Source organism: Salvelinus namaycush, chromosome 22 (genome assembly GCF_016432855.1).
Source record: "Salvelinus namaycush isolate Seneca chromosome 22, SaNama_1.0, whole genome shotgun sequence".
Taxonomy (NCBI): Eukaryota; Metazoa; Chordata; class Actinopteri; order Salmoniformes; family Salmonidae; genus Salvelinus; species Salvelinus namaycush.
Window position 1 is genome coordinate 21545082 of NC_052328.1, and position 12471 is coordinate 21557552.

Below are 12471 nucleotides of genomic sequence, written 5' to 3' on the forward strand. Positions count from 1 at the left end.
TATTGCTTCTTTAATCAGTACAAATGTTTTCACCTGTAACATAATTGCAAAAGTGTTTTCTAGTGATCAATTAGCCTTTTAAAATTATAAACTTCGATCAGCTAACACAATGTGCCATCGGAACACAAGAGTGATGGTTGTTGATAATGGGCCTCTGTACGCCTATGTAGATATTCCATAAAAAGTCTACACTGTATTTCTGATAAATTTTATGTTATTTTAATGGACAAAAAGTTGCCTTTCTTTAAAAAACAAGGACATTTCTAAGTGACCCCAAACTTTTGAACGGTAGTGTACATATATACTGTACATACATACAGTATATATACACATACAGTGCCAGTCAAAACTTTAGGCACAACTACTAATTCAAGGGTTTTTCTATATTTTTACTATTATTCTACATTGTAGAATAATAGTGAAGACATCAAAACTATGAAATAACACATATGGAATCATGTAGTAACCAAAAAAACTGTTAAACAAATCAAAATATATTTTAGATTTTAGATTCTTCAAAGTAGCCACCCTTTGCCTTGATGACAGCTTTGCACACTCTTGGCATTCTCTCAACCAGCTTCATGAGGAATGCTTTTCCAACAGTCTTGAAGGAGTTCCCACATATGCTGAGCACCTGTTGGCTGCTTTTCCTTCACTCTGCGGTCCAACTCATCCCAAACCATCTCAATAGGGTTGAGTTCGGGTGATTGTGGAGGCCAGGTCATCTGATGCAGCACTCCATCAAATACCCCTTACACAGCCTGGAGGTGTGTTTTGTGGTCATTGTTCTTTTGAAGAAATGATAGTCCCACTAAGGGCAAACCAGATTGGATGGCGTATCGCTGCAGAATGCTGTGGTAGCCATGCTTTGAATTCTAAATAAATCACAGACAGTGTCACCAGCAAAGGACCCCCATACCATCCCACCTCCTCCTCCATGCTTCATGGTGGGAACCACACATGCGGAGATCATCCGTTCATCTACTCTGTGTCTCACAAAGACACGGCGGTTAGAACCAAAAATCTAAAATTTGGACTCATCAGACCAAAGGACAGATTTCCACCAGTCTAATGTCCATTGCTCGTGTTTCTTGGCCAAGCAAGTCTCTTCTTATCATTGGTGTCCGTTAGCAGTGGTTTCTTTGCAGTAATTCGACCATGAAGGCCTGATTCACGTAGTGAAGTTGATGTTGAGCTGTGTCTGTTACTTGAACTCTGTGAAGTATTTATTTGGGCTACAATCTGAGGTGCAGTTAACTCTAAAGAAGTTATCCTCTGCAGCAGAGGTAACTATGGGTCTTCCTTTCCTGTTGCAGTCGTCATGAGAGCCAATTTCATCATAGTGCTTGAATGGTTTTTGCGACTGCACTTGAAGTAACTTTCAAAGTTCTTGAAATTTTCCGGGTTGACTGACCTTCATGTCTTAAAGTAATGATGAACTGTCATTTTTCTTTGCTTATTTGAGCTGTTCTTCCAATAATATGGACTTGGTCTTTTACCAAATAGGGCTATCTTCTGTATACCACCCCTACCTTGTCACAACACAACTGATTGGCTCAAATGCATTAAGAAGGAAATAAATTTCACAAATTAACTTTTAACAAGGCACACCTGTTAATTGAAATGCATTTCAGGTGACTACCTCATGAAGCTGGTTGAGAGAATACCAAGAGTGTGCAAAGCTGTCATCAAGGCAAAGAGTGGCTACTTTGAAGAATCTCAAATATAAAATATATTTTGATTTGTTTAACACTTTTTTGGTTACTACATGATTCCATATGTGTTATTTCATAGTGTTGATGTCTTCACTATTTTTCAACAATGTAAAAAATAGTAAAAATAAAGAAAAACCCTTGAATGAGTAGTTGTGTCCAAACTTTTGTCTGGTACTGTATATACATACACAAATACATAAAAACATTAGATTTTACTCCGGTATACATTATACTACATGTAGTGTTTTCAATAATATATTTTCCGATCATGAGCTCTTTAATCCCACCCCTTAGCTATTCTCAGCCCATCCCACCTATCACTGTATACCACCCTCATTTGGTTTTCATGTACCATATATTTTTCAACTGTGCTTTTATGTTTGACATCTTATTCAGTATCTTATTCAGTATTACTGTATACAGTATGTATACAGTAATAACTGTATACAGTATGTATACAGTAATAGTATGTATACAGTAGTACTGTGTACATAAGGCTGTGTAAATCAAATAAAATGTTATTTGTCACACGCTTCATAAACAACAGAGTAGAGTAACAGTGAAATTCTTACTTACCGGCCCTTCCCAGTAATGCAGAGAGAGAAAAAAATTGAATAACAGAAAGATAATAACACAAGGAATAAATACACAATGAGTAACGATAAGTTGACTATATACATGGGGTACCAGTCCCGAGTTGATCTGCAGGGGTACGAGGTTATTGAGGAAAATATGTACGTATAGGTAGCGGTAAAGTGGCTAGGCAACAGTATAGATAATAAGCAGTAGCAGCAGCGTATGTGATGAGTCAAAAGAGTTAGTGCAAAGGGGGCAATGCAAATAGCCCAGGTAGATATTTGGTTAACTATTTAGCAGTCTTATGGGTTTGGGGTAAAAGCTGTTCAGGGTCCTGTTGGTTCCAGACTTGGCGCATCAGTACTCCTGCCTTGTCGTAGCAGAGAGTACAATCTACGACCTTCAAACTCAACTCTGGACCTTGAAGCCAGTTCCACTGCACTTTTTTCATTGTGCCCCTCTAACCAGGGACTGATTTAGACCTGGGACACCAGGTGTGTGCAATTAATTATCAAGTAAAACAGAAAACCAGCAGGCTCTGAACCTCGTACGGTAAGAGTTGAATACCCCTTGTCTATTACTTGGGTGGCTGGAGTCTTTGACCAATTTTAGGACCTTCCTCTGACACCACCTGGCATTGAGGTCCTGGATGGCAGGGAGCTCAGCCCCAGTGTTGTACTGGGTTGTACACACTACCCTCTGTAGCGCCTTATGGTCAGATGCCACACAGTTGACTTACCAAGCGGTGAGGCAGCCAGTCAGGATGCTCTCAATAGTGCAGCAGTAGAACTTGAGGATCTGAGGGCCAATGCCAAATCTTTTCAGCCTCCTGTGGAGGAAGAGACATTGCCGTGCATTCATCATGACTGTGTTGATGTCTCTGTGGACCATCTTAATTCATTAGTAATGTGGACAACGATGAACTTGAAGCTCTCAACCCACTCCACTACAGCCCTGTCAATGTGGGGATGTGCTCGGCCCTCTGTTTCCTGTAGTCCAAGATCAGCTCCTATGTCTTGCTGACGTTGAGGGAAAGGTTGTTGTCCTGGCTACCAGGTCACTGCCCTCATCCTTATTGGCTTTCTTTTCGTTGTCGGTGATCAGGCCTACCGCCGTCGTGTCGTCAGCAAATTTAATGATGGTGTTGGAGTCATGCACGGCCACACAGTCATGGGTGAACAGGGAGTACAGTAGGGAACAAAGAATGCACCCCTGAGGGACCCCCGTGTTGTGGGCCGGTGTTTGCCCGATGTATTGTTGCCTACTCTCACCACCTGGGAGCGGCCATTCAGGAAGTCCAGGATCCAGTTGTAGAGGGAGGTGTTCAGTCCTGCGGTCCTGAGCTTAGTGATGAGCTTGGAATGCACTATGGTGTTGAACGCTGAGCTGTAGTCAATGAACAACATTCTCACATAGGTGTTCCTCTTATCCAGGTCCGGTATACCCGGTGCCACCTCCACGTACCAGTCCACCGGTGGCAGCCCCCCGCACCAGGCTGTCTCTCCGGGTTCTCTCTCCAGCTGCTCCCACCTGTCCAGCGCTGTCTGAACTGTCTGCCTTCCCAGCGCTGTCTGAACTGTCTGCCTTCCCAGCGCTGTCTGAGCTGCCTGCCTGCCCAGCGCTGTCTGAACTGTCTGCCTTCCCAGCGCTGTATGAACTGCCTGCCTTCCCAGCGCTGTCTGAACTGTCTGCCTGCCCAGCGCTGTCCGTCTGTACTGAGCCTTCAGAGCCGTCCAGCCAGGACCAGCCAGAGCCGTCCAGCCAGGACCAGCCAGAGCCGTCCAGCCAGGACCAGCCAGAGGCGTCCAGCCAGGACCAGCCAGAGCCGTCCAGCCAGGAGCTGCCAGAGCCGTCCAGCCAGGAGCTGCCAGAGCCAGCCAGCCAGGAGCTGCCAGAGCCAGCCAGCCAGGATCCGCCAGAGCCAGCCAGCCAGGATCCGCCAGAGCCAGCCAGCCAGGATCCGCCAGAGCCAGCCAGCCAGGATCCGCCAGAGCCAGCCAGCCAGGATCCGCCCCTCATTCCGGTGTTGCCCCTCATTCCGGTGCTGCCCCTCATTCCGGTGCTGCCCCTTAATCTAATGGGGGTTATAGGGAGGGTGGCCATTGGGAGGAGGCCAAGGAAGCGGGGTTTGACTATGGTGGGGTTGGGACCACGACCAGCGCCAGAGCCGCCACCGTGGACAGACGCCCACCCAGACCCTCCCCTAGACTTTATGCTGGTGCGCCCGGAGTTCGCACCTTAAGGGGGGGGTTATGTCACGTTCCTGACCTGTTTTTCCTTTTTCTTGTGTTTATTTAGTTGGTCAGGGCGTGAGTTGGGGTGGGTTGTCGATGTGTTTGTTCTATGTTGGGATGTTTGTGTTCGGCCGGGTATGATTCTCAATCAGAGACAGCTGTCAATCGTTGTCCCTGATTGAGAATCATACTTAGGCAGCCGGTGATTCACGTGGTTTTTGTGGGTGGTTGTATCACGTGTCTGTGTTAGTACCACACGGGACTGTTTGCGGTTTGTCATGTTTGTTGTTTTGTATGTTAAGTGTTCAGTCTATTTTCATTAAATATGAACACTAACCACTCTGCATATTGGTCTGATCCTTCTCGCCTCTCCTCCTCGTCCGAGGAGGAGGATTACGACGATCGTTACAATGGTGGTCTGCTTGAAAAATGTAGGCATTACAGACAGGGTCAGGGAGAGGTTGAAAATGTCAGTGAGGACACTTTCCAGCTGATCAGTGTATGCTCTGAGTACTCGTCCTGGTAATCCATCTGGCCCCGCGGCCTTGTGAATGTTAACCTGTTTAAAGGTCTTACTCACATCGGCTAATGAGAGCGAGATCACTCAGTCATCTGGAACAGCTGGTGCGCTCATGCAATGTTCAATGTTGCTTGCCTCGAAGCGAGCATGGAAGGCATTTAACTTGTCTGGTAGGCTGGTGTCACAATGTAGCTTAGCATCCACTTCATCGCACCAGTTCCGTATTGAGCACTTCACTGTTACATTCTGTTTGAGTTTTTACCTGTAAGCAGGAATCAGCAGGATAGAGTTATGGTCAGATTTTCCAAAGAGATGCTATAGTACCCCTTCTTAGGTAAGAACCATCTAGATGTTTTTTTTTTGCTGATGTACTCTATAGTTAAAGCTGTTTTTACAATCTTGTCGAGATATATTTTTTATTGTTTGTCTGGTCTTTCTGTGACCAGAACCTCATCAGTTCCAGATGCTGAGTTAATTAAGTTACCAACAGCTGTTTCAATGAATGTCTCTCTCTCTAGAAATATTATACACTGGGTAGGTGTGTGTAGTGGAATTGAGACAAGCAAGATTTCATAGCTAATTGTGTCCTTTAATCTAGGTTTTCAGACACCCATCAAGTTCACATGCAGTGGGTCGTGACCCAAACCATTTTAACCATGTAATTGAGCATTAGCAATTAATTTGTCAAGTTTAAGCAATGTTTCGGCAAAATAGGGGGTGGGAGGGACAGATGCAGTATATCATAATGAGAAAGACATAATTTGGAACATATTGGATATTTTCTACACAACACAAGTCTCTTTAGCCATGAATTTTACTCAAATAGTTGCCATGTTCTTAAAAGTAAAGTTATTTTGGTAAACACTGAGTGCACAAAACGTTAACACCTTCCTAATATTGAGTTGCACCCTCTTTTGCCCTCAGAAGAGCCTCAATTCGTCGGGGCATGGACTCTACAAGGTGTCGAAAGCGTTCCACAGGGATGCTGGTCCATGTTGACTCCAATGCTTCCCACAGTTGTGTCAAATTGGCTGGATGTGCTTTGGGTGGTGGATCATTCTTGATACACACGGGAAACTGTTGAGCGTGAAAAACTCAGCAGCGTTGCAGTTCTTGACACAAACCGATGCGCCCGGCACCCCCTTCAAAGGCCTTTCAATTTGTTGTCTTGCTCATTCACCCTCTGAATGCCACACATACACAATCTATGTCTCAATTGTCTCAAGGCTTAAAAAATTATTATTTAGCCTGTCTCCTCCCCTTCATCTACACTGTTTAAAGTGGATTTAACAAGTGACATCAATAAGGAGTCATAGCTTTCACCTAGATTCACCTTATCAGTCTATGTCCTTTGTATACTCAGTGTATATGTTTTAGCTTTCAGCTTCATCTTCCCATGGTCTAGTTTTATATGATAAACCCACCAGGAGTTAAACTTGGCCAGACCCTTACTCCAGCCCAATAGTCAGCCGCACCCTAGACCACATCCTATGATGGAGGCAATAGAGGCCAGTCCAGTCTCTGCCAGGTCCTCCATGTACTGTAAATAAACAAAGCTTGGCCGTCTCCTCATTCTCCCCCATCCAGCTCAATCCTCTCTGCTAGTCATTATTTATGTGTTGTATCTGTCAGTTTTAAATTCTATATAAAGCTGTGGAAAATACTGTTCTGACTGCAGCAATGTAAATTGCTCCAGGTCCCTAGTTGCCTGTACATGTATATTGCTGCTTATCACCCACACTGCTAAAGTGAATAGCAGAACCTTGTTCAAGTCTAGTGGAGAGTACAATGCATATTCATAAGTAGTGTGATTGTATTGAAAAGATAGACTTGCAGTCAGAGGGTTTATTATTTAGAAATTCCATATGATTATGTTCCCGTATAGCATGTTCTTCATATTATAGAGTTCAGCATACATGTAAATGTTTGTAACAGTAGTTCTCTTGTTTGTGCATCTGACAGTAAACTTAGAACACTACAAGGGGGAACAATAGCTCAGACCAAAGGCAGAAGGAGTAGCCTTCAGTTAAGCTATGCAGTGTTCAATATCCTGAAATAGGGTTTCAGAAATAGATGGTTCTCAGGCCTTTGACACTGACTTGGTTATTACATAAGGCTCTTGGGGGAAATTATCTACATTTCCATTATATGAGAAAGCTGTGCACCACCCATTTACAGCGAGGCATCAATTTAATCAGCATTACAGAGGCTTAATCCTATTTCATTACTTACAAAAAGGCTTGAAGTGGGTAACAAATTCAGTGGCTAAGACGCTCTCAAAGCAAATGTGTAAAGGTTAATAATGTTCATGTTTATGCATACTGTATCTAGGGAGTTGTGAAGTTGTTCAACATTGGTCCATGGTGGTATTCTCTTGAGAGAACTGTTGTTGATGGATATTTTTTCTCAGTGGAACCGACTTGAAGGCGCTGTTGGTGAAATTCGATGAGGTATCCATTTCCTCAAACTCTGAAACTATGCGGTGGGATATTTTACTGTATCAAATTAGCTCATAAACAACATATGTTATTTTTCTCCCAAGAGGACTGTGGTGTCTGTTGGTTCTCAACAGTTGGTATCAATTAGTTGGGTTAGGGTCAAAGGTCCTTTTGTTGATAATATAATATGGTGTTCCCCATCACAGAGGCCAAAGGATAATTACCAGAAATTGAGGTAGGGGAGGGGACAGACATGGACGTAAAAGTCTCTGGAAATATTTCATAGACCCTAGAGAGAAAAGTTGCCCTTTCAATCTTTAAAGAGTCATTAACTAGACACAAGAAAATCAACAGATATGAGAGCGAATGCGAATGGCCGATAAGGGGATATGACCTTTAACATTTTGCTCTGACGGCAGGAATAATCAGTCAAGAAGGCAACATGACCTGTAATATTGACTGATGAGAATAGGATGTTTCCACCTCCAAGACACCTAGACTCCCCCTGAAAAGGACTTGTAACAACTGCTGATGTAAAAATGGCTTTATAAAGAAAATGTGATTGATTAATTGAAAAAGGAAGTTTGGGGGATGATAGGGCTGGCTGGTCTACATTATTATGATTCTCGCTCTCTTCTTTCTTTCTCTGTGATGACAAACAGATGATTTTCTGGCTGGAAGCCCGGAGTTCACCATGAGGCTTCCTGTGAAGACATGTCGTTTTTCTCATTATCCCCTCACTTAAGTTGACAGCCACCATGACGTGGAAATTATTTCCTCAGTTTGAGCAACAGACATAATAATAATGTCTATAAACTTTAATGGCCTCCAACGAACCAGAAGTCTTGTGAGCTAGAAACATTTGGCGGAGTATGTGAAGGAGATTCCATGATTAGATTCATTGATAGTTAATGTTGTGTTACATTTCAGATTAGTACAGTAATAACTATTAGCATAGCTTGATAAATAAAAGTCTGTTAGAAAATGATGAAAATAAAATGTGAACCCTGAAATAGAAAAAACATTTTCATCAAGAGTTCTTGTGACAATCAAACAATTACTGACGGAGTAAGCTAAAAAACAAACAACAACAAAAAGACACTGGCCAAAACATTCCTGTTTGACCACTGTTGATTTAGATGCTCTGATGGGAAAAACAGCTAAAGAAAACAAAAAGCTAAATTAACACATGGTGACAAGAACCAAATGGAGAGAAAGGTATAATTTCATGATTTTAGTTGCCATTACAGTCAGTTTATTAGGATATACTACTGTATGTCTTGCCTGCCAGAGTTCGGATCCAGTGATTCATTAAAGCTGAAATCTAATTGAATTCCTGCCAAACTTTCTCTTTCACAATTATTTTGTGAGTTGTAAAAAACATTGGTTGGAAGTTATTATGCACATTTTGACAATGAGAACAGAAAAGAGCAAACCACATAACTGACCCAAAAGACGTGCAGCATATTGCATCTTCTGGAGTGGATATGTGCCATTCACATGTTACCAATCTAAAAGTCTAAGCCATTTGGGTGGAAGGGGGAGGGGGCATGGGCTTTACTAAGCTAACATATGGAATTGTTTTAAGATGGTCCTAATATGGATCAGTTAGCTATTTCATTTTGAGGACCCCTTTAGGTATCCCCCCAAAATATATAAAAAATATTTTATAAAATATTGAATTTGGCATTTACTACTATAGCCCACAGAAACGCATTGAATAACACATTCATAAATGGTCAAAAAGACCGTCTAAAAATAAATCATAAGGTATAAGGTTTTGAAGTGTTTGTCCTGTATCTAGGAGATATAAGAAAGCTCAGGAAATATGTGTTTTTATGGACACATAATTAACCCCTTATTTTTGTTGGCACAAAACATACTTCCATTTGTTTGTATGGGTTACCTTCAACGAGTCCCGTGACACTTGTGGGAGTCTCCCCTTTCCATGGAGTGGTCATAATAGTTTGTAGGCCAAACCGTTTGGATGCTACATACGTTTTCATGAGAAGACCGATTTTTGGGATGTCTCATGGTCTGACAAACACCGCTGGAGCTCGGCCACCTTCCACCACAGATGCGGAAAGCTGACATAGGCGGATGCAGTGGATTGCAAAAAAACTTATATCTCGAGCTTACATTTACGGATTTTGATGGGGATTTTTTAAATTATGTTACTTAGATTGACGCACGAGTTTTAATCAGTGGCTCTGTATGTAAATGCATAACTTTGCGATGAGTCTAGAGTCAAAACAAATCAAATTTTATTTGTCACATGCCCAGAATACAACAGGTGTAGACCTTACAGTGAAATGCTTACTTATTAGCCCCTAACCAACATTGCAGTTAAAAAAAATATGGACAAGAATAAGAGATAAATGTAACAAGTAATTAAAGAGCAGCAGTAAAATAACAATAGCGAGACTATATACAGGGGTGTACCGATACAGAGTCAATGTGCGGGGCACCGGCTAGTTGAGGTAGTATGTACATGTATGTAGAGTTATTAAAGTGACTATGCATAGATGACAACAGAGAGTAACAGTGGAGTAAAGGGGGAGTGGGAGGGGGGGGGGCTGCAAATAGTCTGGGTAGCCATTTGACTAGATGTTCAGGAGTCTTATGGCTTGGGGGTAGAAGCTGTTTAGAAGCCTCTTGGACCTAGACTTGGCGCTCCGGTACCGCTTGCTGTGTGGTAGCAGAGAGAACAGTCTATGACTAGGGTAGCTGGAGTCTTTGACAATTTTTAGGGCCTTCCTCTGACACCGCCTGGTATAGAGGTCCTGGATGGCAGGGAGCTTGGCCCCAGTGATGTACTGGACCGTTCACACTATCCTCTGTAGTGCCTTGCGGTCAGAGGCTGAGCAGTTGCCATACCAGGCAGTGATGCAACCAGTCAGGATGCTCTCGATGGTGCAGCTGTAGAAGCTTTTGAGGATCTGAGGACCCATGCCAAATCTTTTCAGTCTCCTAAGGGGGAATAGGTTTTGTCGTGCACTCTTCACGACTGTCTTGGTGTGCTTGGACCATGTTAGTTTGTTGGTGATGTGGACACCAAGGAACTTGACGCTCTCAACCTGCTCCACTGCAGCCCCGTCGATGAGAATGGGGGCGTGCTCGGTCCTCTTTTTCCAGTAGTCCACGATCATCTCCTTTGTCTCCTTCTACTTGTTAATAATGTTAGAGTGGACATATTGGAAGTTCATTGGAAGCCTTTGGAAGAACAGCGAGACTTGTTACTGTAAACCCATTTTATTCTATAAATCAGCCTTTTATATGGTTCCCTCTGCCAAGGAGTGAGGTCAAGTTCATGTCAGGGATGACGTAGGATCTCATAAACGCTTTTGTGCTGTTATCTCTCTAGTTGTTATCCTAAGATAATGTGGGTTTCCTCAGTTCTTCATGAAAACTTGTTTGCTGACAAGCAAAACATTTTGAGTCTATGTCAACAATGGACTAATGAAACAAATAACAATATATTGTTTTTGAGTGGAATATATTGTGTTTTGGGGGATTGTATTTAGGCCCTTAGTAATCAATCATAAGAAAGAGGTATGCTTGTGTTTCTGATATATATTTCTTACTGTTTATGAATAAGATCTCTAGTAATAACACAAGACATGTGGTCAATGCTACACGAGAGGGATTGCCCTGTTAAAAAAGTCAAAATAGAGTTACAGAGAATGTAAGGGTTCAGTGGGAGGATGCTGAGTATGTGTGTGTATGTGCACTACATGTTTAGTGTAGTGTGCAGGCAGGGTTGAAACCATTCTAGCCTTTGGGAGTTTAAGGGTCACACAACTCTGCAGTGAGAATGTTCTGCTTTTCATTAAATCAACCCATATGTCCCCGTATCTGCCTCGCCGTGGAGACTCCACTCTGCTTTTCATTAAATCAACCCATATGTCCCCGTATCTGCCTCGCCGTGGAGACTCCACTCTGCTTTTCATTAAATCAACCCATATGTCCCCGTATCTGCCTCGCCGTGGAGACTCCACTCTGCTTTTCATTAAATCAACCCATATGTCCCCGTATCTGCCTCGCCGTGGAGACTCCACTCTGCTTTTCATTAAATCAACCCATATGTCCCCGTATCTGCCTCGCCGTGGAGACTCCACTCTGCTTTTCATTAAATCAACCCATATGTCCCCGTATCTGCCTCGCCGTGGAGACTCCACTCTGCTTCCTCTCCCCAAGTGTGTGTGTGCGTGTGTCACCTTTTGAACCGATAGGTTAGAGGTCCTTGGTGCAGTAAGAAATGTTTACGTTTGGTGCATTTGGAGACCAAATTCTACTCTAAACTTTCTGTGTGTGTTTGCGTAGGAGTGAGTGCATCTGTGTTCGTATAGTAAGTCAATGTTATTAATTGCTCCTAAAAGTTGCCAGAGCACATCAATGATTTGTTGTCATTTGTATGTCTTTGTGTTTGTGTTCTGCCAACTTTTGTGTCAATCTTATTTCTATTTTTGTGCAACAAAGCCATTTTAATTTCTCAGAACAAAAATATTTTGCGTGTGGTTAGAACACAACCCAGAGTGGGAGTTCATTAACAGAGTTAATAGAGTTAAGTAGTATTATTTCCTGAATGGGTTAGTGAACCACATTCCCAAGGGACCAAAACAGGGGCTAGAGATACACATTTGATCAAAATATAGTTTTAAAAGGATGCCAGAATATACTATTACATTTAATTCAAGTAAGGAATAAAATGTTTACATCAATCTGAAGAGGTAGTGAACTGTAATTTCTATTTTTTAAATGTTCTTAATTCATTCAACCCTTGACTAGAACTGGAATAATTGTATCTATGTCTGTAGGCTAATCAACACGATATTTGCACAATCCCACCAGTGCTCGAGGGGCATATCACTATGTTGCTGTTTGAAATGTGATGTCTATGTGTGCCCTCTATGGCACAGGAAATATAATTTTGTCCATTTGATACATAATTGTTCAATCTAAAGTTCTGAGAGTTGTGAAATATACCC